Below are 27574 nucleotides of genomic sequence, written 5' to 3' on the forward strand. Positions count from 1 at the left end.
TGAATCTGGGAAGACCAGAGGGAGATGCATTTCCTCAGGTCAGTGCCCAAGGCCAGGTGGCCCCAAAGTCCATCTCAATCACAGTATTTTAGTCCACAGAAATGTTACATCTTCAAAATCTGTCATGAAATAATTCTCTTGTAATAGTTTAAGGTGAGAAATTACAGATCCTGGAAAGCTCAGGTAATGCAGGAAATTATTCTTGAATATGATTTGTTTCTTTACAGAAGTCTGATCTTTCCCAGACGTTTTCACAAAGTCAAAACCTGTTCAGAGATAAAGAGGAGGAAATTGAATTTGTCATTTTTTGAATGAATACTAGCGTGACTTTGATGTGAAACAATATATTCACCTAAAGTCCTACTAAAAATATCCATTCCTTTCAGAAGTGAGCTGTAGTGTATTTTAAAATATTTCCAGAAAACCCCACTCTTCATTCATTCTTGTGCTACAATTTCTTTTTAATAGGAAAACTTTGTTATGTCCGTACATTGACTCTGTAGCAGCAATAAAGAGGAACGTGTTCTGATTGGAGGGAAATTGAATATATCCCAATATGCTTCAGAGGCACAAGTAGTTTAAAAGAAAACTGAAGCTGTTTTATACAAAATTATTTTGTTTTCCCTCTGGTTTTTTTTTCTTTCTTTATTATCATTACCACATCAAAGAAAGGGATAGGTGTTTTCTCAAAGTCACATGCCCAGTGTGAATGTTAATCAGTGGTCTGCTATCATCTAAATTTAAAATCGCTGCTTAGTTATACATAGTAACTTCTTATTAAACCAGAGGGGGTTGAAACAGTGTATAACAAAGGTATGTGGCACTTCTGTGGAGAGAAAATGAGAAGCCTTAACTGGTTGGTTGATTGAAAATAACTTTTTGTTTGTTTGATTCAGAAAGTAAATATGCATCCTGAGAAACTTAGTTTCTTGCACAAGACTTGCTGTTATTGCAGAGTACCCACAAATTAAAATCATAATTCTTTTATCATCTTTGAGTGGTATTTGAAATACATTTTAACTCATGTTTAAATTATTTTAAGGTAATAGAAGGCTTGCATTTTTGTTTAGAAGAATATTTCCCTGCACCAAATCAAAGATACGAGCTTTCTTCTTCAAATGATTAAGTTCCCTAAAACTCTTACAGACTTAATTAAAAGGATAGAAGGGTTATCATCCTCTTCTACCATCCCAGAAAATAGGTATTTGGGGCTCAGAAGGCAAAGTTAAAGGGACACAGTGGTATAGCAGCAGACAACTAGCTATTAGATATTAGAGATAAATATAGGTAACGATCTGTATTTACTATTTGTACCAGCTAAAAACATGGTATTTTAAAGCCAGCAGCAGGATTTTTACCAAGTGGTGGAAAATTAACTTGAGCAGCTTCAGAGAGATGATCCCAAGTATCCCAGGCATGTGCTATTATTATTTTAGACTTCTTTTAGTTTTACTATTTGGATAATATTGATTTCCATCTGAATAAAAAGGAATAAAACACTGGCTATGAAACTGGGGATTTTCTATTTTTAGGAATAACGTGATGTTATTATCACAGAAGCTTTTATAAGGTTACCCCACAACCCGTCAGCATCAAGCAAAATTTGCATATAGGACTTGTTGTTCCCCATTTCATAATCTGTCTTTTCACATCTACAACTTCAAGCTGTATTATTGAAAAAGTATTGCATAGTGATCCATTATCACAGATGCTGCTTCTAGATCCAGATTGCATTGGAAGCTTTTTCAGGATAATATTGTGAATTTTAGGGAAGGGTTTTCAGGATCCCATCTGTGCTTTATAATGTGCCTTGCCATTTCAGAACTATTTTAGATTAATGCTTTATTTTGGGAACCATGGGCCAGTGTTGACTTTAACATTTTTGAGCTTTTATCTTCTATATTCTTTTTCTTTTCTTCTAATACCAACTATTTAATTCTAATGGAAGGGCAAAACAAAGGATTCCTGGTGATGGAGGAAACGTTCCTCCAAAAAGAGGAATTGATTAATTTTGATAGCAACTTTTCTGTCTTAAAAGTCAGAAACATGTGCATGAGTCCTGTCACTCGAGACTGTAGTTGACAGTGACGTTAGGACCCTTCACATCTGGACATCTTAACTTCAAAAAAGCAGAGATCAGAGCTGTCTGATCAGAGAAACAGTTTAAAAAGGAATACTCTTTGGAGAGATATGGCATTTATTAGTCAAATACTATATTCACTTTTTCTCAACTCCTCGTAAGCAAGTGCATGCCTGTGAAAAGGTGAATAGGAGAGTTAAAAGTGGCCAAGATACTATGAGAGCAAAGCAAGATGCTTTGGAAGCTGCCACAGAAAGTTTTGTTGCTTAAGAGTTACTGTTTCTATGTCTCAAAAGATAATACTCTGCTGGAAGAAAAGTTCACTTGGCAGAAATTCTAACCTGGATTACTTTTCAAGCAGCTGTTGATTAGATCCAGCTAATTGTCCTTCCAAGGGCTTATCTTTTCTAAGGGGAAATCTGTGAAAGGGAAGAACTTGACACATATCACATTTGAGTTTGGCGAAGCTTTTCACAAATCGCATTAGAAAATGTTTCCCTGGTTTTGCATCCTTGTAGCATCATCTCGTTTTCAGTGCTTGCATGGAAGGTAGAACAAGACCTTTGCGTGGATAGAAATTGTTTGTATACCCATGTCTCACCATGTATTGGGAGGATTAGGATGATCCACGCGAAGGTTAGTCGTTCAGCAGATGTAACCATGTGGAATAAATACAAAGGACGTAGTTGTGAGATGTCATTATGGGGTGTCAGAGCCTGCTTTTGGCTGGTGTATTGGTTAAAGAAACAGGAACTGAAATGATATGTATAAAAACATCTACAAAACAACAGCAAACGTTGTAGGTACTTGCTGTTCACTGCTTTAACCACTAACAAGGTCCCTTGTTGAGATCCTTGATGAGATCCCTTGTTGCTTGGTCCCACTTTTTTGTGACGTGGCTGTAGCAAAGCAGTAGCCTCTCCTGTGGTGCAGAGACAAGTTGAGCCTCACCACAGATCTGGGAAACCTGGCAGCTGCCTGGGCTTTGCCTGGCACAGCAGAAAGCACCCGCTTTGACAACCAAGGTCCCTGCACTCCTTTCCTACTGTCACATCCAGAATTATCTGCTGACGTTGATCTTTCGTGGCAGTGGGGCTTGAAATTAATACCCTGTTGAAGTCGGAACGCTGGTGCCTTCATGCAGTTGCTCGAGGCTCTCTGCAGACATAGCTAGTTTGATTGCTCTTTTTGCTTTTGTTTTTTGTTTTGTGTTCCTGCTGCGTCACAGACCTGGGATACATCTTGGTACTCACCACCAAAACTGTCTCCTTTTTCATAAGGACTGAAGGAGGCAGAGGCATTTGCATAGCTGTACAATGCCTTTTCCTTTCCTGGTAGCTCTGGTCCCAAATGCCCTTCGTCTTTATTTGAGTTGTGTTGTAATAAAGAGCTCTATCCTAAATGCCTATTTTACTGTCCAGTCTCATCCCTTTTTTCACTTCGCACTTCCTCTCTAACTATATTCATAAGAAAACTTCCTACCAGGTTATCGACTCAGTATTAGTGCAAAAGGAGGTTATTAATATTTTTTAATTTTTATATGCATACTTTTTACATATTTTTCCCCTTCCATCTTGGCTTTAGAAGCAAAATTGACTTTATTCTAATGACAAAGATGCAGGTACAGTTTTACAGTTTGGCCAGGCGAGGTGGTAAGGTGCCCCATCTCTTTACCTTTCACTTGCTGCTTACAAACTGGTGCTGTGGGCTGCAATACCCTTTAGCACTGGCATTTTTGAAGACACCAGTTAAGGAGAAGTTTTAGTCTCCCCACTGTAAGCAAGTGCTTGCATGTGTGAAGTCTGCTGCTGCTGTCTCCCGGCAGCCGTAGCTGGTGTGCAGGTGCCATCTGCTGTTAGAGGCTTCCCCTGAGCTGTGTCTGTGTGTCTTGTTTTGGAAGATGAAATCTCCATATCTTCCAGTCCAACGAGTTTCTCCCTTGCAAACGTGTTTACAAGAGAAAGTATTTTTGAGTGTCCAGTGTGGCTTCTCAGTGGTGTTCTTTGGAGAGCCCCTGCTGGCTCTGTCTTATCTGCTTCCTACGCAGCCTTTTCTTTTGCTTCATCAGGTTGTCTTTAAAAGTTATTTTAATACTTGAGGTTGTCTCTGGGAGTTGAAAGCTTATTGCATACAGATAGGTCTGTATTGGTAACCAGTACAGATCCAGAGGAATGTGTAAAGAAAAACATACCAGCTGAGCAGACTCTTTGCATTTCAGTGGAGTTTTCCTTTATGCTCCTTCATATGGTTCCCTGGACTCGATGTTAAACAGTGCTTGGGGCTCAAAAATCAGCTCCTGGGGCATGTCTTCCAGTTTAGCATCACCTGAGAGGACCCCAGTTTTCACATTCTTGTCCCACTCAGAGACATGAGAGGCACTCCGCAGAGGACTTGCTTCAGAAAACACGCTTCTTATCTGGGCTAAGAAATTTAATGCACCTTTTGTATAAAGACTGTTCCTTGTTTTATTCCCGGCTTGCGATGTTTGTCTGGAAGTGGTGGGCAGTGATCTGTTCACACGTGTTGATGTGCCTGTAGTGTAGACCTTTGCTCTTTGGTGGTCTATAGGTGCAAATTCTGGCCAACCTCTCCATAAATGTATTACGGCTGGAGCTGGCCCTTCACCTCCAAAAAATAGGCCATGGCACAAAGCAGAAACCAGCTTATTGTCGTGCAAATTCCTGGTTCGATAAGATGGGAAAGCTTTGCATGCAGATGCTGTGTCGGCAAGCACGCCCGTGTGTGGCAGGTTTGAGCCAGTCAGTGGATTTAGGGATGAATAATAACTAACCTGTGTATTAGGAAAGGATGCATTTTATTTCTTTATCTTGTTTTCTTTTAGTACTATAGATAAGTCAAGAAAGATTTTAACTCCTGCCAAAGGGGAAATGTTCAGAATTAAACATTCCAAGATGGGAGCTACCAATTAAAGAGGATGATTTCATTAAGATCTTACTTTCTGTTGGACCATATTTTTCAAAAACTTTGACTGAAATAATTCACTGACACACAGAGTGTGGTTAGATTAGTAACTTTTCTGCAAGAGAAAATATTTTCTGGCTTACAGCATTAGGAAGATCTGAGATGCCTGAGAGTTGTAATAATTGGCTCCATCTCTCTCTCTGTCAATTGTTTTCTGAATGAGGGACCATCTGGGAACTGACTTTTGCCTTGGCTATCTGCACTGCCAGACGGAGGGGACGGCCTCGAGGGGTGTGTGAAAGGGGGGGGAAAGCTCATTAATACTATAAAAAACAGAGATTGCAATAATTGCTTTTAAGCTGTGTAAATAATTAAAATAATTCTCTTACTTGGTGAGTGCTATGGAGGAATTATAAACGATCATTGCTTCCTGTTAAGTTTGCATGAGTTTAAATAACTTGTTTTAAAGAATGGAGACTTCACATAGTGTTATTTAGCCTCTGGTGTGCAAAAGCTTTTTTCTTTCTGCTGCAGAATTTTGCATGTAACAAGAGTTTAAATATTTTGTAATTTCCTACTGAAGCCACTAGTAGTTTCTATCCACATCTAGCTATCGGATTTTCCCAGCTGCCGTAATAAATAGGTGTTCACTTAGAAAATCAGTTCTTGGAAATCCTTTGAACAGGTGAGAGCAGACTGAGATAACATGCAGGATGAAAGGCCATACCTCAAATCCTGTGTTCAGTTTTGAGCCCCTCACTACAAGAAGGACCTTGAGCTGCTGGATCCTGTCCAGAGAAAGGCAACAAAGCTGGGAAGGATCTGGAGCGCAAATCTTGTGAGGAGCAGCTGAGGCAGGTGGGGTTGTTTACTCTGGAGAAAAGGGGGCTGAGGGCAGTCCTCATTGCCCTCTACAACTACCTGAAAGGAGGTTGTGGTGAGGTGGGTGCTGGCCTCTTCTCCCAACTTACAAGCAATAGGGCAAAAATAAATGACCTGAAGTTGCTACAGGGGAGGTTTGGACTGGGTATTAGGAAAACTTTCTTTGCTGACAGAGTGGTGAAGCGCTGGCAGAGGCTGCCCAGGGAACTAGTAGAGTCACCACCCCAGAGGGGTTCAAAAAATGTGTAGATGTGGCACTTTGGGACATGGTTCAGTAGTCATGGTGGTCTTGGGCTGATGGTTGGACTTGATGTTCTCAGAGGTCTTTTCTAACTATAATGATTCTCTGATCCCTAAATGAAGGCAGTGGAGGGTCTTAAATTGTGGCTGTTTATTTTGAAGAATTGCTGTTTGCTTGAATATTTGTAGTACTGAGGCAGAGATCTGCACTGGGTAGACTTCATGGCTGCTTTCCTCGTAAGAAAATGTGTTGCTCATGAGGGATATATTAAATTAGCTTTTAAAACCAGTTCATTTTTATTTAAGTAATAATCTATATGCTTTCCTCTTTCTAACTTGACCTTTCACTATGGTAATGAGATGTGTCAGATGTCAGGTGGAAGCTCCAGGGGAAAAAAAAAAAATCGTTGCTTTTAAAGCAGGCTGCTGTTGTAATAGTTTGCTGCATTTGTTTTATAGAATTAGGGCCCCTACTGATGAAATAAAAATGCAGCAGAAAACTTTCTGACAATAATGAGTCTTATTCCAGGAGAAACAGAAAAATATTGCAGCGAATCCATCCGTGTGCCTGGCAGTTCCAGTTGTATGTGGCAACACTTGATGAAAACCAAGGTCTATGCGTTCGAAGTATTAACAATCTTTTTGGTGTGTATTTAAATAATTTTTTCAGAGGCCACTGAGAATGCTTTACTAATCCCAGTACGATCATTTAGCACGGCTTTAGTAGCTTGAAACAGAAGCCTTGGCAAACTTTGGCATCCGAGAGGGATGGAGAGGGAAAGGTAGCATTAAAACATTTTTGCACAGTTTTGAGGTCTGTACATTTGGCACCCAGCACATTTTTTTAACTGTTCAGAAGATTTATATAAATAATTTTTTTTGTTTGTAAGGATTGCACCCCTGGCAGATGGGATATTTCTGTCCTGCTTTCAGCCTCTGAATTAAATAACAGAGGATCACTTGAACAGAGTCACAGGTATTATTAATAAAACTCAGTGATCCTTCTGCTGTAGGGAACTACTGATTTTTGGAACTGCTGGAAATAGTTGTGGGATCCTTTGTGGCTTTTCCAGTGCTGAAGTTGCCTGCTAGACCAGGTGTCCTTGGTTGTACCTCACAAACTCCTCTATGAGATCCACCAGGAGTTTGGTCAGACTTCACTTTAATGTCCAGCCATCAGTAAGGGAAAGGAGAAAAGGAAACATAAAGCTGATGTGAGCTGAAGGGCAAGTATGTGGATGTTGCTGGCGCTCAGGGAGGGTTTTGGAGGAAGAGATTCAGGCTCCAGGAGGGGAGCAGCAGGGCAGGAGGTCTGGGAGCACCGTCTCCCTGCTGCCAAATTGTCTTGGCAGAGCTGGAAAGGTGTTGCCAAATAAAGAAGTTTCTTCCCATTCACCCAAGAAAATTCTCAGGCTGGGATGTCATGGAAGTAGCTCCAAAGTTTTGAAATGTTGGTGTATGGAGTTTTTTTTAAACATCAGGGAAAGAGGAGTGAGCGGCAGCTGGAGGTTGTATTTCAAAGATGAGTGAATATTTACTGTTTTCCCTGTGAAAGTTTGTAAGCATGTTACCCCAGAACTGCATAGAAAATTCAGTTGAACAGTAATTGTGTAAAATTCAAAGATGAAATTCAGTCACTGAACTGTGAAATGGAAGAAATTTAATCCCACCGTAAGAGAAAAACTCAAAAACTCTGAAGTTACTGCTGGCACCTCCATCCCACCAGCAGCTGTTTCACCACAACAAAGCTTTTTTCTTCTTTTCTTTCCTCCTTGTGAAGGATTCTTAATTGTTTTTTCTGAAGGCTCAAGTTATTTTCCACACGTAGCTTACAGTCTAACCCTAGTCCACGTTAAACTCAGGATTTCTACCCTCACCTCATCCTTACCTAGTGAGCACAAGCGGTGTTGGCAGTGTGGTGCCACCTATGCTACCAGCACTCAACTGCAAGTCTCTCTTCCTTTGATTCGGTTAATTTTTCCAAACACCAAGCACTAAAAGAAAGACGAGCCAAGAGGTGCTGTAGAAGATGGGACCCACACGTCACAGTGCCCCCCTCTTTGGGTACAAGGGCGAGGTGACAATCTACTACTACAATAACTTACTCTGTAACACTGAGGAAAGGAAGTTTATTTAAAAATACTTGGTGCCTCCAGTATTGTTGGTGGATCCTGGGAACCTGCTGCCATGTGATGCCATTATTATTTTCATTTGCTTGTTTCCACCATTTAGGGCATCCCAGACCCCACAGCTAGGCAGTGCACTTATTATATTGACTATGCTGTGGTTCGCTTACATTGATTTGCCCTCAGCTGCATTTGCTCTGTTTTCTCAGTGCATCACTGAATACTCCATTAAATGATTTGAGAAGTGCTGAGCTCTAAATCTTTAAATAATCTAAAAAAAGAAAAAAGAGAAAAACAGTTCTCATGATTTAACTGAACCCACAGCTTTTACGTAGCAAGATAAAACATCAAAAATATAGATAACATGAAATTTTGAATATATGAAAAAGTTCAATGTCTGCATACCTCTAAAGAGAAGATCAAAGTCTGATCTTACCCCATTATATTGAACATTAATGTAAAACTAAGTGGAGGTTTATAGTAGGACTATTGTAATTAAATTTCTGATGTAAGTTAAAAAGACTTCATTCAGAGCTGTATTTAAAATCAAGTTTAGCAGTGGGAATGAAGTGTTTATAGCTCTGTGTGCTCAGCACATCTCACACAGGGCATTTTTGCACTCTTAGGTTTTGTTACTCCATTGTCAGGTGCAATCACCCGGTCACTCTACAAAACACACCAAATAACATCATTTGTTGACAGCAAAACAAGGGATTAGTCTGATACAATGAAGCCTAAAAAGCATTTGTGGAATTGCAGTTGCGGTTTGTTGGGCTGTTGATTACTTGCTGCAATAACCGTGCAGTCCCTCCACTCAAACCCATCTGAGCTACAAGTGCATGTTCATAAAGGTCGTGTACTGATCGTAGCCTCAGGTCAAATCACAAGCTTTGTGAGACTCTGCCCCGTTTCCTAATCCTTTATGCTTTATGAAGTTGCTTTTAATGAAGGTGGATTTCTCGCACGCTGCAGTTTTAATGGATAGCTATTTCTCATTTCTTTTGGAGGCTGTTTCTGTGCAGAAGCGATATCATTCATCTTGCATGGCAAAATGTAATTCTTATTGCTTGAAATTCTTTTAGGAGCTGGTAATCGGGAACGGGCTGGGAGGTGGCCAGTAAACAGTTGTGACACTTTTTATGTGCAGGGAAATTGCCAAGGAGTCCCTACAGAAACTAGGCTTTAAAAAAAAAAGAATAAATGCTAAGTATTTGGCTGCTTTGAAACATGAGCCATCTCCTTAAATTCCCCCGGCATCCTAGCTTGCTTTCTGATTTCATACACTTAGGGAAATGAATGTCTTGAGTTTAGCTTTGAAGGATGTTTTATGATCCCATTATCAACCCCGCTGCTTCCAAATAAATGTGCAGTAGTTGAATTGTTATATTTTGCATCTGGGTCAGATTCGGAGACGAAAATATTTGTTAAGAGTTGAGCATGTGCTTAGCGAAGGCATGACCTCCCGCTTATGAAAAATAGCGCATCAGCAAGAAAATACAGCTCTAAAGTTCACGTCTCAGGAAAGCAAGATCTGCGTGGGATTGCTGCTGCTTCAAGTGCGCCCTTGCAAAGTATTGAAGCTGGCATTTAAGAAAAAAAAAAAAGGCATTGCTTTCATCTTTTATTGCTGCAGCTTTTACAAAGGGTAGAGTCCTGCAAGACTGAGCAGGCTTTTCTCACTTGTGGACTGCGCTCAGTACCTCACAAAGTTCCTTCTAAATTTAGATATAATCAAACTTCTTCCTATCAACTAGACCAAAACTCTGGTCACCTCAACGTCCTTTAAGTGAACGTCTTAAATGCAGGCTCAAAACTAAGAGTATTTTCCCTTGTTTCTCTATGTGTTTCAATCTATATTTTTTAAAGCAGGCAGACTTTTATCATTGTCTTGTTGTCCAAGACAGCTAGTACCTATTGCTCCTGGAATGGAAAAAAATATTCAGACCTCTCAGGAGAGAAATAGAAGGAATAAAGGCTGGAAACCAGCGGTCCTGTCCCTTCCTTTTCCTAATGTGCTTCGTAAGGGTTGATGATGGTTTCAGATGAGGTCATATATTGAGGCAGGAGTCTCTTGAGTGAAGGGTCTTTTATAGCAAGTCTTTATGAATGGCTTCAAGCTTTTTGCTGATGGTCTTGAACACGGATGAGGGAAAGAAATTGAAAAGTTTATTTGACCTGCAGCATCTCCTATGCCATTTAATAGGGGTGATGAACATAAAAAAGCTGAGCTCTGTGTGTGCCAGGGGCCATATCGCTCAAGACATCAACAGGAGCCACTGATAATGAATTCCTCTTTGAATCAACGAATGCTGGATGTCACAGTTTGGCTTGGAAAAAAAAGTCATACTCCCTGGAGCTATTTTAGACTTTTCCTCATTTTCCACAAGTTTTAGTGGATTGAAATGCTTAGAAGATTAATATTTCTGGTAGATGGTATCACTCCTTCTGTTGCTGGGGCTCAGGAGAGGCTTATCTGTATCACCCTCTTTGGAAACAACACAATGAGAGTGCTCAGAGATAAACACTAATGGGATACTTGTATACGGGTGCTTGGAAGTGTCTTTAGAAAAAATTATTATGTTCACCTATGTTCAATCATATTTTATTGTGGACTTACGAAAAATATTCAGAGCTTGAAATAATTTATAGTTGCATTAGCATCTTTCTCCCATTATAAGTGATCTTGTTACGATGTGAAGAATCCTATTATATTGGCAGTTCACTGGGGCTATCAAATGGATAATGTTCCTGCAGCGCTGTATCTTTAATAAGCCCTTTTAGTTAGATTTTTGAGGCTAGTTCCATTTTTAAAAAAATAATAGTAATACAGAAACATGTTAAAAAGCATCAGCTTCAAAAACATGAAGAAAGCATCTGGACTGGTCTATACTCAGAAAACCATTTGTACAATGCAAGTGGTTTTTCGGAGAACTTCAATCTATATACCAATATTCATTTAAAATTATAAAGTCCACATTAGGAGGTCCTAAACCCCTGTGAAATTAGTGCTTGTTGCTCCATTCCCACACTGCAAAGCTGCAGTGTCAATCGATGAGAATCAATAGTGATTTGGGGTGCTTGGGGGTTCAGGGTCAGACCTGCAGAGGAGGAGAAGGTACCTTGCTTGGTCCCAAAATGAATAATCTGGACTCAGTTTCAGAAAGCGGTATCAACCTGTTAATAGTCCACACTCAATGACTCAGGTCTTTAAAATTTATATGCCCTATATTTATTTGATATGATGTAGTGTTATCTGGCTTTTCCATTAGAAAGGAACCGTACCCATCATCTGTTTGTCACATTTATATGTCTAATAAAACATAGCACTGCCAGTTTAGACCTATTCATTTGTATTTTACACATTCACTCTTTACTCTCAGTTTCTATGGGAACCTGGGCTGTTATGACAATAGAGAATAAAGAGATAAAGAGAGGTCTTTAAAAACATAATTCCCTTTCTCTGCTGAATTGCCAGCATGGTATACCAGGCACAAACACACTTAGAGCCATATAAACTGGGAAGGGAAAAATCAAGGCAAGTTAAAGGCGAGGAAGTTGATGCTAGGTGGGATCCCTCCTTCCAGAAACATCTTGTTTTGGTGCTCTTACGCTTTTTGCTTTGCGAGTCCATGTATGATGCTTAAAAAATAGGTTTACATTTTCTGAGGGGATAACAATGTGCGTTGCTGGCCTTTGGTGGCTGTTTTTGTGCACAGTGTTCTACTGCAAATAAAAATTAAACCACCTCTCCTTTTTGGTATAAATAATTTCAGCTCATGAGTTGGAAACATGATGTTCATGTACAATTTGGTGCATTTTGCAGAGAAATATACTCTTCTTCATATATTGCAGTATATAGTTTCATATCTGCTGCTTCAGTATCTGTTGGTAAATGAAGGCGAGTAATGTAGATGAGCTGAAATTATTAGTAGGCAACAAGTAGAAAAACCTCCTTAAGGGCATATCTTGCAGTGCCATGGTATGTATTTAAATTCCTTACAAGACATTTGCTTTTCAATCTAACTTGGAAGAATGTGTATGTAATGCTTTGAATACAGAGTGTCTAAGGCTATGATCAAAAGGTAAAGATATATTTTACATCTTTCAACAGATCTGAATTTAAAAAACAGTGGATTTGGCAGACTTTGTAAGGATATACACAAAAAAAGGCTTTTGAAACATTAGGCTTTGGTAAGGCTAATAACAGCAAGACTTATAAAGCAGTTTCTGAAATATATCTCTTTTTTTGTTTTAATGTTCATGTGCATCAAGACTGATGTTCAGAGCTGTGTTCCTGAATGTCTAGAAATGGGGATGTGCAGGAAGATGTTCCTTGCAGAATCATCTGGAAGAAGGGCACGCTCTAGGATGCTAAATTCTTGGGGATCTCAGTGGCTCCACTGGGTATGGAAGACTTGCAGCTGGTAGGATTAGTCAATCTGACCTACCTCTTTGTGATATCATCGCTCAGCTCAGTAGGTGGCAGGGAAGAGGAAATTGCACAAAGACTGAACATGTAGGACACATTGAGAACCCAGACAGCAGATTTGGCTGTTGCTGTGCGAGCTCCTGAAACAAGATCTAGACTCCTGATTCACACAGCGGGCAGCCTCTTGACCCCCATAATAACCACAGGATCTCTGCTCCAGCCCCCACGGGAAGAGATGGAGGAAGAAAGATTCAATGATCTCAAACCTCTGCCCTTGAATTCAGAGAGGCTGTTTGCTGTGCGCTGCCTGATCACTCAGTCTACTGTACACCTGCTCTTTTGGTTCATGGGTGACACATAATCCCACCAGTTCATCGCTCCCACATACACCCGAGTATGTATATCCAAGCCTGGGGCTCCTTCCCAGAGCTGGGCAGTGGCAGGCAGGGCTGCATCTCTCCTGGTCTCCTCAGGCTTTTGGGTTTCCTCCACGCAACTTATACCTGGCGTTATCCTAAGTAGACACCTACCATGAATTTGTGCTAATAGGGAGTGTCCAAACCATAGCAGGATGCTTCCAAGCACAGACAAGCTACTCTAAATTGCAGGTGTCTTTGGCAAGCGTCCTGCCCCTTGGTTTAGCCATAATGAGGAGCTGCTGTAAAAACTAGATATTAAATTAAAAATATCACAGAAAGGATGGGTTGGTGCTGCTGCTGCTTGGTGGTGTTAACAGCGATAACACATGAAGCTGCACAGATGAAAACAACGTGATAGGAAACACTGAGCTGCTGGACATGAGATTAATTTGGGAATAAGACCTGTTCAAGAAGATGCAGTTACCGAAAAGGTCTCCATTTCCTTCACCTTGGAGACTTAAAAAATACCAGTAGTGCAGGGATCTGGTGTTTGAGAGCAAATACTTTTAGATCCTAAGTGTTCAGGGTCACAAAGGAGCATCTCCAGCCAACACTTAACTATTGTTTGGGGGGGCAGCCTGTACTGCGCTGCAGATGAACAGAAAACCTGCACAGTAGGTAGAGAAATCAAGAGAAATACAGGAGTGATGTGGAGTGTTGGAGGAGCTAAGCAAGAGACAAATAGTAGGGAAGGCAAGTGCAGAGTCAGAGAGGGCTGTAGAGCCACGTGGTCAACACTAGCAGCTGCCACTGGACTTGGAAGCTCTGGGAGAAAAGCCTTTTTTCACAGCCTTTCAGCTGAAATAGGATTGTCCTTTCCTCTGTGAACCCAGAGAAGGAGTTTGGCCTGTTTGGAGCCTCAGCACCTTTGGAAATCCTATGACTACTGTAAAAAGGGCTATTGCAGGTCTTGCACAGCCTTGTGTAGAAAGCATTGAAACCTGCTGTGTTAGAAAATAAGCAAAATACATATTTTTATACCATAATAAGATAAAACACTGTTACCTATTTAAAAAAGGAAATTTTTATTTAGTCTAGTTGGGGGGTAGACATTCCTAATCCGCGTGTATCGCTTGCAAGTGAGTTCTGACCATCCCTGGCTTGCCTGGTATCAATCAGGAGTCGGAAGCATCTGACACTAAGGTGCATCATTTCAGAAAATTATGCTTGTTCGGCATGTAGCTGTGTTCAGTCCATTTCTAATTCATTTTCAGGTGAAGGGAAGCTAATTTGAAACCACTGCTGCTAATTCCAGGAAAAGAAGAAGGCATTAAATGTCTTTTGGGAGTTTCAAGTATCAGCATAGCCATTAGGGGAGGGGAAATGCAGGAAGACAATCTTTATCAGAAACCATGTGTTTGGCTATGTAGTTCTTCCCCAGAAGTCACTATTTTCCTTTTGTCTAAGTATTATTTTATTAAATTGAAAAATAAGTGTTACTGAGTCTCTCCATCCACTTGGTGAGCAGCAGTTAGAACTTTGTTTATTAAAGATGCTGAAAGAGGGAAGAGAAGAACCTACTCATTAAAAGAAACCTGTGATCCTTGTTGAGAACAGAAATAGTCTTTTGGAAAGTTTTTGTGTATAGGCTGAGCACCAGGAGATACTGGAGAAGTATTTGTGGTGCAAGAAATCCTTGCTTTGATCTGGGCTTTGTATCATATCGTGAAGTAGAGGGGATTATTCCTTTGTGACTGCTTAGGTGTCTGTTGAAAAAAGCAGCTCTGGGCATCCTTGTTCCACAAAGATATTTAAGAATTTAATGAAAAAAAAACTTGTATTTATTGAATTAATAGAAACAGTGGCGTAGTCTTCCTCTTACGTGGCATGGGGAGGATGCTAAGCTCCATTTCCCACACCTGAAGCCCTTGTTATGGAGCCTCTTGCAGGGATCATGACAACCGGGATTGTTCTGGTGTGCAGAACTCTGCTTTTTCATGTAACACCTTTACAGTAGCTCCTGCAAACCCATTGAGTCTAGGGAGGCTACAGGAGTATTTAAGGACTACTTGCTTGCTCTGCTTCTCCATGTGCTTCCTCACAGTTGTTCTCTAGAGGAGATGCTGAGCAAAATGGACCTTTGACCTGATCCTAGACAGACACCCCATAGATGATCTGCTCTTGAATCAGTCTCCTACTGTGTCTTCATGGGGGATGATGTGATTGAGAGGCCAACTGTGTCCTGGGCTACATCCAAAGCAGTGTGGCCAGCAGGGCAGGGGAGGGGATTCTGCCCCTCTGTTCCTCTCTTGTGAGACCTCATCTGGAGTATTGTGGCCAGTTCTGGAATCCTCAACAAAAGAAAGAGATGGAGCTGTTGGAATGGGTCCAGAGGAGGCTAAAAGGATGATCCGAGAGCTGAAGCACCTTCCATAGGAGGACAGGCTGAGAGAGTTGGGCTTGGTCAGCCTGGAGAAGAGAAGGCTCCGAGGAGACCTTAGAGCGACCTTCCAGTACCTGAAGGGGCTACAAGAAAGCTGAGGAGGGACTGTTTACAAAGGCTTGGGGTGATAGGACAAGGGGGAATGGCTTTAAACTGGAGAGAGGAAGATTTGGACTGGACATAAGGAGGAATTTCTTCACAATGACAGTGGTGAGGCCCTGGCCCAGGTTGCCCAGGGAAGCTGTGGCTGCCCCATCCCTGGAGATGTTCAAGGCCAGGTAGGATGGGGCTTGGGCACCTGATCCAGTGGGAGGTGTCCCTGCCCGTGGCAGGGGGGTTGGAACTGGATTATCTTCAAGGTCCCTTCCAACCCAAACTATTCCATGATGCTATGATTCTATGTTCATTTTACAGATAAGGAAACAGATATGGAGAGATTAAGCTAATTAATCAGAAGTGCAAAAAGCCAAGACAGAACTAGAGCTGGCACTGTCTTACTCTCTCCCATCCTTCAGTCCTCAGATGTACATGTAACTGGCAGACAAGGAGACGAAGTAGAAGCTTCTTCTGCAGAATTATGTCCTGTTTAATGCACTAGCATTAGGGTCATTACAGCAAATAACAAGAAAATTTTGATTTTTTTTGTTTTATTTGTGAAAGAATTACTCTGTAAAACCTAAGTACTGAAATGCAAAGAAGAGTTCCTTATGTTCAGCATTACCCCAGATTTTAAGCCTTTGAATACCTTAAAAACCACACAGATTTTACTGAAATAGTGTCTCCCTTTATTAAGTCAATTTTAAGAATTGCCAGACCCTATGCCATTTTTAGGCTGGAGCGTCCTGGCTTGCTCGGTCGTCAGGCACGGAAAGGCATTTCCTTTGACCTTTCTCGGAGCGTTTCCCAGCAGTGCTCTGCCAGCACCACGTTGGACTAGAAGGCCCTGGAGGGTTCGAGGTTTGTATAAAGGCAGGCTGGTTTCTGCTCCTTTCCTGGTAATCCCTGACAATCCAGTCTGTCTTCTTGACTGTGCCGGGCACTGAGTTGATGCTTTCATGGGCCTGTTGTAAACCCTTAAGGGGGGAATGATCATTTTGGAGCCCATTAGAAGTTTGGGTTGTTTTTCTATGTGTATCAGTTCATCTCTGTTTCATTTTATCTGACACTTCATTGGCAAGCCACTAAATCACCTAAGGTCCTTCTGCAGGTCTTCATGGTTCACCCTGTTTTTTTGCTGCTCTGAATAGCTTAATGTCAAGAGAAAACCTTGGTATTCTGCTGTTGAATCTTTATCCATGTGAATTTTAAATCCATTGATCAGCACAGGTCCCAGCACAGCAGCATGCTGGATGACTGCCCTCCACTCTGAAGCAGCTATTTCTCCATGAGAAGACCTTTCTTTTGTCTCCCAGCAGCTTCATCTCTTTGTCTTTGCTGGGGAACTTTCTGAAATGCCTTTTGGAAACCAGATAACCACCGCCAGAAGATCAGCCTTGTGCGTGACCCCTTCAATAACCCCAATATATGCTTTTGGGGAAGGCAGATTTATTCCTGTCTACTTTTGTTGGTAGTTTTCACTCATAGAGACAATACAAGCCATAGCTCCCCAAATCAGCTCTGCGAGCCTTTAAAGATATTTTTATTGCTTCCTGGGAAAGCAATGAGGATGTTAACCTGCTGGTCAGCAGGTATGTACGTTCTTCAAATACACTTGTGCTACCTGTAGGAAAGTTAGGTGATGAACATGAGGGTGCTAAGGGACACGGTTTAGTGTTTGATAGGAATGGTTGGACTCGATGATCCAGTGGGTCTCTTCCAACCTGGTTATTCTATGATTCTATGATTCTATGACCTCGAAGTGTTGCAGGTAGTGCAGGGAGCAGAGGCGAAGGGGCACTGGGAGGGGAGGTATTGATACAGGGGTAAACTGGTAATGTTGTAGCTGTTTTTTGAAAATAGTCATGTTGTTTTGAAACTAAGCTACTCGTAAAAAGCAGAGTATAAACCAAATTAAACTCTGTAAGTGTGCAAGAGTGTCTCCTGAAGACCAAGCCTTGCTAAAGCTGTTATAAGCATGTGATTGTGTGGCAATGGGCTGAAGGGTTGCCTGTGGAAACGTGGGATATTCCTGCCCTCCAGTGGAGGTATGGGAAAGTGCCTTTTGGAAGTTGCCTCAGCTGGAAAACGGATGGGAGAGCCTGCAAAGAAATGCTAAGAAGCTTCCAGGAAACTCATTGCTTTTGATCCGTTGTCCCCTGAATTATCATCACTATTTATCAGCAGAGCCCCTTGGTCCTCTCTGTGTCCCACTGCCCATATGTGCTGGTACACCCATTGTTAACCTTTACTCAGTTAAATTTTCCAAATCTGGTGCACTGAACCAAGTAGATGATGTGTAGCCAGTGACATTTGAGTGTTGTAGAATGGGAGCGTGGCTTGGAGGTGTGTTTTGAGGAGCACTCAACCATGTAAGTCATATTCAGCTCCCAGTAATGCTGTAAGCCCTTCTCCAAAATGAGCTGAGTACGTGGGACATAGGTTATGAAATATTTTTCTCCCATTAGAAGAGTGGCAAATGAGTTGTCAAACTGCTGTGATGTGAAGAGTTTTGAGCCATCCAGCTTCCTGGTATTCCCTAATGATATGAGTTGCATCAATTTTCAAGCCAAGGAGTCATCTGCAATAGGGAAATAGGGTGGTTTTCCTTTCAGTGGGACAGGGTTTGATTCATTGTTTTCTTTTTCTTTTCTTTTTATTGATTTGTTTGAAACCATGTTATGTTTGAAGGATGCCCCCTTGCTTTTAATGGACCATCTCATCCTGCTCTTCAGCCACACTAACTTTTGACCTTGTGATCCATCTGAGGTCTATGTTTGGTAGATGGTATGTTTGATATGTGTGGCTGCTAAGAATAATTCTACTAATAAACTCTTTTCAGCTACTCTTGAAATTCCCCTTTTAAAATTTTTACATTTTTAGTGATGCTTTTATTTTTAACTTTTTTTCAGCCCTCCAGCTGTCTTAAATCTCAATACATGATGGTTTCTGCTGCAGAGATGTTCTTCAGCAGTAATGATTTGAAACAGGTTTTACATCTTGTTCAGCACCAAGTTACAAACTTTCTTTGTTCTTGGACCAGTTGATTAGCCATTTTCTAAAATATTCATTAATTGCATCTAAAAATTAGGCTTGACAGGTAGTCTGTCTAGAGTTTGTTGCGCGCTTGTGCTGGATGTCTTGTCTTTACTGAGATTTTGTCAGAGCTCCTTCACAGCCTGTTTAGTGGGGGCTCAGTATCTCATCCAAGTACTTTACTTCCCTTTTTAGAATGGAATCTCCATCTACAGCTGAACAGCTTGACTTAATAATTTGATTTGTTAACCTGATTTAGCACATAAATCACTCTTTTCTTAGGACGGGCAACTTAGCGTAGCCTGTATGTTTTTAAGTGTCTTCTGTGGCTGCTCTTACGTCATCCCTGCGATGGCCATCTCTTGCTTTGTGTACGTTTGCCATCCATAGCCTTGTTGAGAGCTAGACCTTCCAGTTCTCCCATTTTTTTCTCAGACCTTTCTTAGATGCTTGTGGGATGGCACATGCACAATTGCCTTTTTCTTTCTATTTCTCTGGATTTTCTTTAAATTGTGCCTTCGTTTTGATGATTTTTCTTGATTTTGACCAGATACTGTCATTCATTATTTCTGTAGAATCGTTAAGCTTCAGGGGAAACTTTCTGCCTCTGCAGAGTCTCTCTGACCTGAAGCCAAAAAGATCTGTTTTGCCTAAGAAGTTGGGTTTGCTCTTGAAAGCAATACTTGCACAAGGAAGCAAAATTTTAGCAGATAAGTCAAATTACAAGAGGGTTAGATACAGGATGATAGTGAAATGGAGTTGGTTATGTGGAGCCTAGTTTCACTGATCTCTTCCCACAGTTTCATCTGTCTACCAGAATAAACAAACAGAGTGGAAAACCTCACTTTGTGCGCACACGTACTTGCTTCGTAAGGAAATATCTGCTTCCTGCCTGATCCCGCTTTTTCAGCAGGATTTTATGTAATATTCCCCTCCTCCGTGCCTTCCCCTTATATGTCACCATTTTTTTTCAAAGTAAATTAGGATGAAACATGCCAGATGTGGCAGCTTCCACCAGTGGTGCCAGCATGGCTGGAATACTCTGATGTTGGCCAAAGGAATAAAAGCTTGAGGGTTTTGCAGTAACGCTGTGGGAGGTTTAGTCCGGTGACCCCAGTGCAATTAATAGCTCCCGCGGGAGATGTGTCAGCATTTTGGGAGGGCCACTGGACCGAAAGAACATCATTCACTCATCTGCTACTACAACATCTCCGGGTTCTATCAGACTTGAGAATTCTTGAGAATTCTACTTGAGAATTTTTAAGAGGCTGCAAGAAACATTGCAGAAATGTCTCTGGGCAGCCCTTGGAAAAGGGACACTTGTTACCTCAAGGCAGAGCTCTACTTCTCAGCAGCTGTCAAACTGGAAACCATCTCTTACGAAGCTGAGAAACCTGGCTCTGTTTAGCCTGGAGAAGAGAAGACTGAGAGGGGATCTCATTGGTGCTGATCAATATCTCCAGGGTGGGTGTCAAGAAGACGGGGCCAGATGCTTCCAGCAGTGCGTAGGGACAGGACAAAGGGCAGGGGGAACAAACTGGAGCACGGGAAGTTCCCCTTGAACATGAGGAAAAATTTCTTTCCCATAAGGATGACAGAGCAGGCTTCTGAGGAAGGTTGTGGAGTCTCCTTCTCTGGAGAGAGAACTTAATCAAGGTGACCCTGCTTTTGCAAGAGGGTTGGTTTCAATGAGCTCCAGAGGTCCCTTCTAGCCCCCACCACTGTCATTCTGTGATCTAGCAAGTGGGGTTTTTCTCCTGGAGGATTAAGGCAGTTTGAAATAAAAAGAAATGGGGGCAAAACATAGTGCAAGCTGTTTTCTGAACCCCATGGGACTTGAACAAATGCGCAGAAAGTAGTGAATATGGTGAGTTGGACAAATAAGTATGTCTAACACCTGCAATATATCAATCTGTTCTGCACAGTCTTTAAAAAAATCTAAGAGAAAGAAAACTACAACCAAATCTTTTTCTTCTGAGTATTTCTGTTGCCATGGTGAGCATTTACTTATGCAAGCCAACACAGTCCTACGTTAAGACTGGAGGCAAAAGGGCCCTTTAGTGTTTACATGCTTAGATGAGCCAATTTGGGGTTCATGGGATCTAATTAGCAGTTTACAATTAGATTGTGAGTTTTTGTAAAGTAGAAGAGCAGCGAGCCAAACTAACTGTGATTTGAGCAATTTCCAGCTGTAATTAGACTGATTATTTGTTGAGATCTCAGTTTCCAAGGTTGTAACATGGCCATGGCTCTTTCCCAATAACTCCCGTCGAGTTGCCTTGAAATACCTTTGGTATTCTTGTCTGATACGTAGTGGCACCTTCGAACTGAGTTTGGTAGCTGGTATATCTTGACCTTACAGAGGTAATTCGGAGTTTTAATGTGAAATGCTTTTTTTCTTGAGTACTTCTCATAAGCATGTGTTTAACTTGGTGGTTTGCAAAGGAAAAAATAAGAGCTGTACAGGTATTTCTTCTGAAGTAGATCAGAAAGATTGATGGAAAAAACATTGATGCTTTACCTTCCAAATATATTTTCTTATCTACAGATCCAAAGTGTTAAACTCAGAGCTCGTGAGAAGGACACAAAGAAGTTAGTGAATTGTCTCCTTCCTTACCATAATACTTTTTTTAACTTACAAATTATTCAACAGTTGGCATAGTCATGGGAGGTTTATTTTTCACTGGCTTTGTATTACTTTTAAAGTTAGGGTGCAAGTGCTACGATAGAAGTCAGTATTGCCAAGTCTGCCCAAACTGTAGCTGATTCATTAGGTTAATCTGGTGGTTTAAACCCAAATTTTAGCTTGGTAGTAAGCCCTGATTTAGGAAGACTTATATAGGAATTGACATGCTGTAGTCAAAAGTCCCTGGTGATCCTTCAATGAATTGAGTTTGACTCCAGCCATGCCACCCTGCAGTGAGATGTTAGATGTGCTGCAACCCAACCATGTAAATCTAAGATTTTATCCTGAAAGGATGCTTGTTTGTATTAGTGTTAGCGTGTGAGGAGAGAAATGTGCCAAGGAGGCCATTAAGGTGTAATACTGCCAGGTGCTGGCACAGGAAAGATAGAAAAGGCACCTGAAGCACATCGTGTGCTTAGTTTATTCCCATCAGCCAAGCAGAAGAGCTTTCTGTTTGTGATGCATGTGTCTGAGAGCATTTTAAATGTTTCTTTGCAATTTAGTCCTTACCCCACACTTAACATTTTAATGATCACATCCATTGGAGAAAAAAAAACAAGACAAAACAAAATTAAAAAAACCCAAGAAATCCCAAACAGCTTTCTTGGAAGTAGAGATGAGGTAGCCAGGACATGAAACTCAGTGGATTACAGTGAGGTAAAACATACAATAGCTGCATGTTATGTATTTGGTGTAATATTTCAACTAAACATCCTTAAAATCTCACCATAAAACTAAAAAAAAAAAATAGTACCACATACATGCTGGCATTGAAACGTGTTGATATGGGGATATGCAGAGAGGAAGGGTAGTAAACTAATATTTCTTCCATCTGGCAACTGCAACAATCGCCCAAGGACTGGAACGGGTAGGAATTTTTCTACTGAAAATGTTGAATTGTCAAGGAAGTGCTTTACAGAAATGTGTGATTTGAACATGACAGGGGGAATATGTTGATAAATAGTATTTTTAAATGATAATTCATTTTATATTTAATGATATTTTCATTGAAATGAAATTAAGATGACAAGGTCTGAGTGCACATTTGAGGTGCTGTGAAAAATCATTTGCTTTTCCTTAGAATTTTGTTTAGCCTGGAATTTCAGGTTATGCTGTCGCTGCCTGTTTTGGAGGTAGAAAAAATAATCCATGCTTTATTTTTCCATGGTCACCAATAAGTTTCCCACCCAGGGTAAACCAGCCTACTCTAGGCAGTAGTGCCATCAGCAGCTATTTTGGGTTCAATCCGTTGCTGCTGAGCCAAGATACAAATGCAGTGCAGTGGTCTCCAGCTAGCAATGTCCAGAGGTAAGGGAAAAAAAAAAAAAAAGACAAAAAAAAGAAAAGCAAAAAGGAGTGGGAAGGAAGAAGCCCCCTGCCTTAAGCCCTGTCTTTTAATATTGCACAGAGCAGGAAGCACCACCAGAGGAAGGACTACTCCACAGCTTCCCTCCACCTCTTTTAATTAAAATTGATTAAAGTCTTGTTTTAGTAAGGCAGGCTATTCTGTAGAGTATCTCCTTTGAACTCCTTCAGGAGGGTCTTGACGTTAGGCATATTACAGAAGTGCAAATGTCATTTTAACCAAAGCTGAAGCCAGGACTTTCCAACATAGGACACAGAGTCCTCTTAGAAGCATCAGGCTATTTCATTAGAAGTTGAAGGAGAAACACATGCATCTATAAAATAAAACAAGCAATTCAGTGGTGACCTCCCTTTGACTTTCAGTGAAAACTGGACAACTTGTTCCCTAAAACCCAGCCTGATAACCTTATGCTCTATCGAAAGCACTCTCCATCACATCTGACAGCGTTATCACCACCTCTTGTTCAGCTGGCATTTTATGTCCAAGTTTCTTTGGTTCCTCCATGAAAATGCTTGCCTGTGTCTGGCCTATGAGCATTGTGCGGATGTGTAGTAAAGGGGTGCAGGCAGTCAAAGTACACCCACATTTACACAAACCCCTTCTATCTGCTTGGATTGGAGAAAGCAGGGTTGTCGATTTCTGAACCGTTTGATTGTGAGCTTAGATATGTGGGGGTAGCAGCTGTGCTTTCTCAAGGGAGGGATGCATTTCCCTGCATCACAGCAGGACAAAATCCCCAAGGAACATCTGATAAAAAAGGTGAAATTTTGATGGGTAGAAATTTTGATGGGTGGGTCCATGCAAATCCTGTGTTCAGCTAAGGTCCCACAGCACTCATACTCTTCCTAGGCAGGAGGTCCTGAACCCAACAGGCATAAGTTGTTTAACAAGTATTGCCAAACTCTTGGCACATGTAGGAGTTCAACAATATTAGCTCTGAATTTAAGAACTTCTAAAGAGCCTGGATGATGAGGAAGTCTCACAGAGCTGTTTTAACTGACTGTATTTCGATGGACTCATTTACATTTCTTGGTGAAATTGGTCTTCGTGCAATAGCAAGTCTTCAAAGCCCTGTAATTCAAACAGATCTTTTATTTGCTTATCTACTGAAACAACTTACAGTGAGGACAGCATAATAACACGTTCACGTTACCGAGTTCTAATTGAAAAGTAATGTGCTATTAAAAGAGGAGGAAAAAAATAATTTCTTTGTTAGTTTTTTAACTTTATGTTTTCAATTTCAGATCTCCTTCCCCTTCCAGAGGAAGTTAGAGATGCCATAGCTTTAATGTCTGTTTAGCTGCCACTCAAATGTTCACTTTCTGTAAGAAAATCTAAACCAGGAGGTATGTTATTTCTCCTGATCTGAAAGGCATTAAAGGCAAGTATGCTGCAAGTTCAAGTGCTGGTGGGTCCAAGAAAAATTCCCAGCCCTGACAACATGGATTTGAAAAGAAAGACAGCCTTTCTTTTCAACACTGTAGCTTTTTATTACATCATTGCCACTAGCACATTGCTTTTAAAAATCCGAACAAAATCTCTCTTGATTTGGGTTTTCAGTCAAAGGTGCAAGAGTAGAATTCATATGGTTGCAGCTAAATCGGGAGCTAAAGCCACTGCACTGCTGACTTCAGAAGGACGGTCTGGAAGAAGGAGACCTGAACTAAGGAAACTAAGGAAAAGCTGAGTTATTAGTTATACTTCATCTATCTATTTATCTATCTATCTATCCATCCATCTATCTATCTATCTATTGGTACATGTAGATAGATCGATATGCATGTTTAACTTTTTCAGTGTTATTTGCAGTTAGAAAGAATGGAAGAGTAGAAGACGAGTTTGATGTTCTCCTTGGTCTTCTTTTGATGCAGGGCAGCAAATCCTTGCCTGCAAGTGAATTCTCTCTAACGAGTCTGTGCGTAACCCCATAGCACCCATCCCTCGCAGGAATGGGTTAGCATTAGGATAGCAGATACCGGGTAGAAATTATTTATGGGTGTACTAACATGCCATGAGTCTTGTCTCTGTGAAAGGGCAGAAAACCCCATTTGGCTTTAGGGCAACAGCATGTCAGTGCTCCCTGGTTAATACAAGTTGGGGCTGGGTGGGCAACGTCAACCTTAAGGCTGTTAGGAAAAATCGCAGTCATCTTGTACCAGTACTTTTATCCAACAGCTTGGGGTCTTTGATTGGTGTCTTCCTGCTTTCATTGTCAATGGAGGTGTCCTCTCAAGATTTTGTGATCCTGTATTTGTGAGCGAGCTAATAAATGGTGATAATGTGATGGAGCTTGAAAAGAATTCAGCTTTACTGTGACATTATAAATTGGGAAGTAAAATAGGTAAAGAGCTGGTCCCTTTTTTTATATATTTATTATTACTGATGCCAGTGTTTACCTGAAAGGGATATCTGAAAGTAAAAAGTTGCATTGTGCATCATGACAGAGATGGACATCTGCTACCCAGAGGAGGAAACACAAAGCATGGGCATTTCCCATACAGAGGGATAGTTTTTAGGAAATACCACGCATAGATTTCCCTTTGTCCAAAACCACTCAGAAATATGTGAACCTGAGCTTTTTGGAGTCATTTGAGCAGGTGAGGAAGAGGGCTGGCTGGCATGGAAGGGAAGGCATGGGAGCCCTACCACCATTTGCTGCACCTACTCTTCCTTATATCACTTTCAGACAGCGAAGCCTCCTTGTTACATGAACTTGATCCATATTGTCTGCCACTTTTCATTGACGTTTGCAATTGAATCTCTCTTAATAGCATGAATCCAATCCAGAAAACCTGCTGTGTCTTCAAGGTACCAGGCAGGTGAACAGCAGCTGGGTGCTGTGAGTAGATTAGACCCAGGTGGGTTATCTTACTAGGGCTGACATAGGAAAAATAGTCACAAAACTGAAGGTTTGAGGTAATTAGTGCACATGTGTCTTCTTGCAGGCTGAGTCTGATCATCGCCATTCAAGAAGTGCGACTCAGTTTATTCTAGTCTTTGCAGAGTTTCAAAATTTTTACCTGCAGAGGGGCACTGCCTCTACCATGGTTGATACAGAGATCACGTCAGCCGACAAAACTGAATATGAGGCCAACAAAACAGCTGTTAAATGAACAGGTGTCTGTCACTGAAGAAAGCTCTGAAATTCTGCCTTTATCCACCCTAAATGGTTATGTTTGCTCTTCTCAGGGAGCTGGTGGTTGGTTCCCACGTGGCTGCAATTTATGTATGGCTGGCAGCACACAGGTGGAAAGGAGCCAAGTTTTCTATCAAGATGACAGTTTGGTAACAGATGTCTAAAGTTTCCCAACACATTTAACTCATGTGAGAGGAATTGTGAGCTACTTTAGTAAAGCTGAACAGTTGGGTAATTGCAAGCCTTTGCCCCTTGCATTTTCTCATTTATCCTTTTTAGCTGCCTTGGCAAGATAAATTATTGGGTTTGGGCTTTTTTCTATCTGTAGTTTTGGGAGGAAAAGCTTGGAATGTATTTTAGAGTGATGATTTTCCTAGGAGGCAATCACTCCTTTAAGTGATTGGAAACCTCCAGCAGTGCAAAGAAGCCGTGTGTTTTCCTCTCCTGTTCTGCATAACAGGCATTGCCCAAATGCTTGGACTGTGGCTCCTGCGCTGCTGTTCCAAAGTAACAGGACATGTAGATGATGGTATTTACTCCTGATCCCTCTGATTACTCTGTTTTCTTCCATGTAATGCCTGTCCATGCTGAAGAGGAGGCTGAATCAAGGCATTTTAATGAGGCATTTTAATTAGCAACTCCTTAAGAGTTTGTGTTTTATTTGGAGAGAGACAAAGTAGTGGTGGTCCCAAGCCCCAGCTCTTCCATAGGAGGGCACTGAGACACATTAGAGTGAGATCGTTAAAGGAAGCCAGTTGTTTCAGTGAGATTTCAGTAGGTACCTCTTAATGCAGATTTGCAAGAAACCTTGAAAAAGGTTAAGTGCTTAAATATTGAAAGGCCACAGTAAGGTTCTCAATGCTGAAGAACCCCAACTCTCTCAGCCTTTCTTCACAGCAGGAGTATTCCATCCCTCTGATCATCATTGTGGCCCTTCTCTGGACCCTCTTTCCTGTGCCGAGAACCTCAGAGCTGGACACAGTACTCCATGTAGGGTCTCACCAGAGCAGATCAGAGGGACTGAATCGCCCCTCAGCCTGCTGGCCACGCTGCCTTTGATGCAGCCCAGGATATGATTGGCCTTCTGGACTGTGAGCACAAATTGTTGTCTCGTGTCTAGCTTTTCATCCACCAATACCCCCAAGGCTGCTCTTAATCCCTTCATGGCTCAGCCTGTAATGATACCAGGGGTTGCCTGACCCAAGTGTAGGACCTTGCACTTAGGCTTGTTGAACCTCATGTTTGACCTAGATCCGAGCATCTCCTCCCCTGTGCTATTCTCTGATATCCCCTATGGAGCAGATACCTCTTCTGTTAGCTGCAGGATTGGACTATAAGCTCTGGCTGGGTTGGATTGGTAGGGTGGCTGACAAAGAATGATTTCAATAAGCAAAAAAGTCCCATTAAGAGTGCACTGGCAGTTGATACTTAGTCTCCCACAATCTCTTGTGGAAATCTCTGCCTTAATTTTAAAAGCTCTTTGCTAAAGGACAGACTTTTTGTTGTTTTTCCCTATTTGGATCGCAAGTTCTCCGTATCTTTTCTTTTTGTGCCCTTCCAGCTATGATTTTCTAGGCATTTTGGCCTGTGATATCTGGGACAAGAAGAACAACTACCACAATATCTGGAGGACTCTTTCTTAATTATATATAATCAAACTAGAGTCAGAAAGCCCCAAAAATCTCAGCACAGAATGTTTGAGCCTTGCATCTGCAGAGCTCCAGAATATCACCAAACGTGGCTGTGATGATGATCTGCATTCATGTCTTCCCA

At 41.3% G+C, this 27574-nt stretch overlaps 1 protein-coding gene across 2 annotated transcripts in view; it reads left to right on the top strand.

The window, feature by feature from the left end:
- PRKG1 (protein kinase cGMP-dependent 1) overlaps positions 1-27574 on the top strand; it is a 473692-nt gene that overhangs the window by 409861 nt on the left and 36257 nt on the right. The window lies entirely within an intron of this gene.

This window comes from Phaenicophaeus curvirostris, chromosome 9 (assembly GCF_032191515.1).
Source record: "Phaenicophaeus curvirostris isolate KB17595 chromosome 9, BPBGC_Pcur_1.0, whole genome shotgun sequence".
Classification (NCBI taxonomy): domain Eukaryota; kingdom Metazoa; phylum Chordata; class Aves; order Cuculiformes; family Cuculidae; genus Phaenicophaeus; species Phaenicophaeus curvirostris.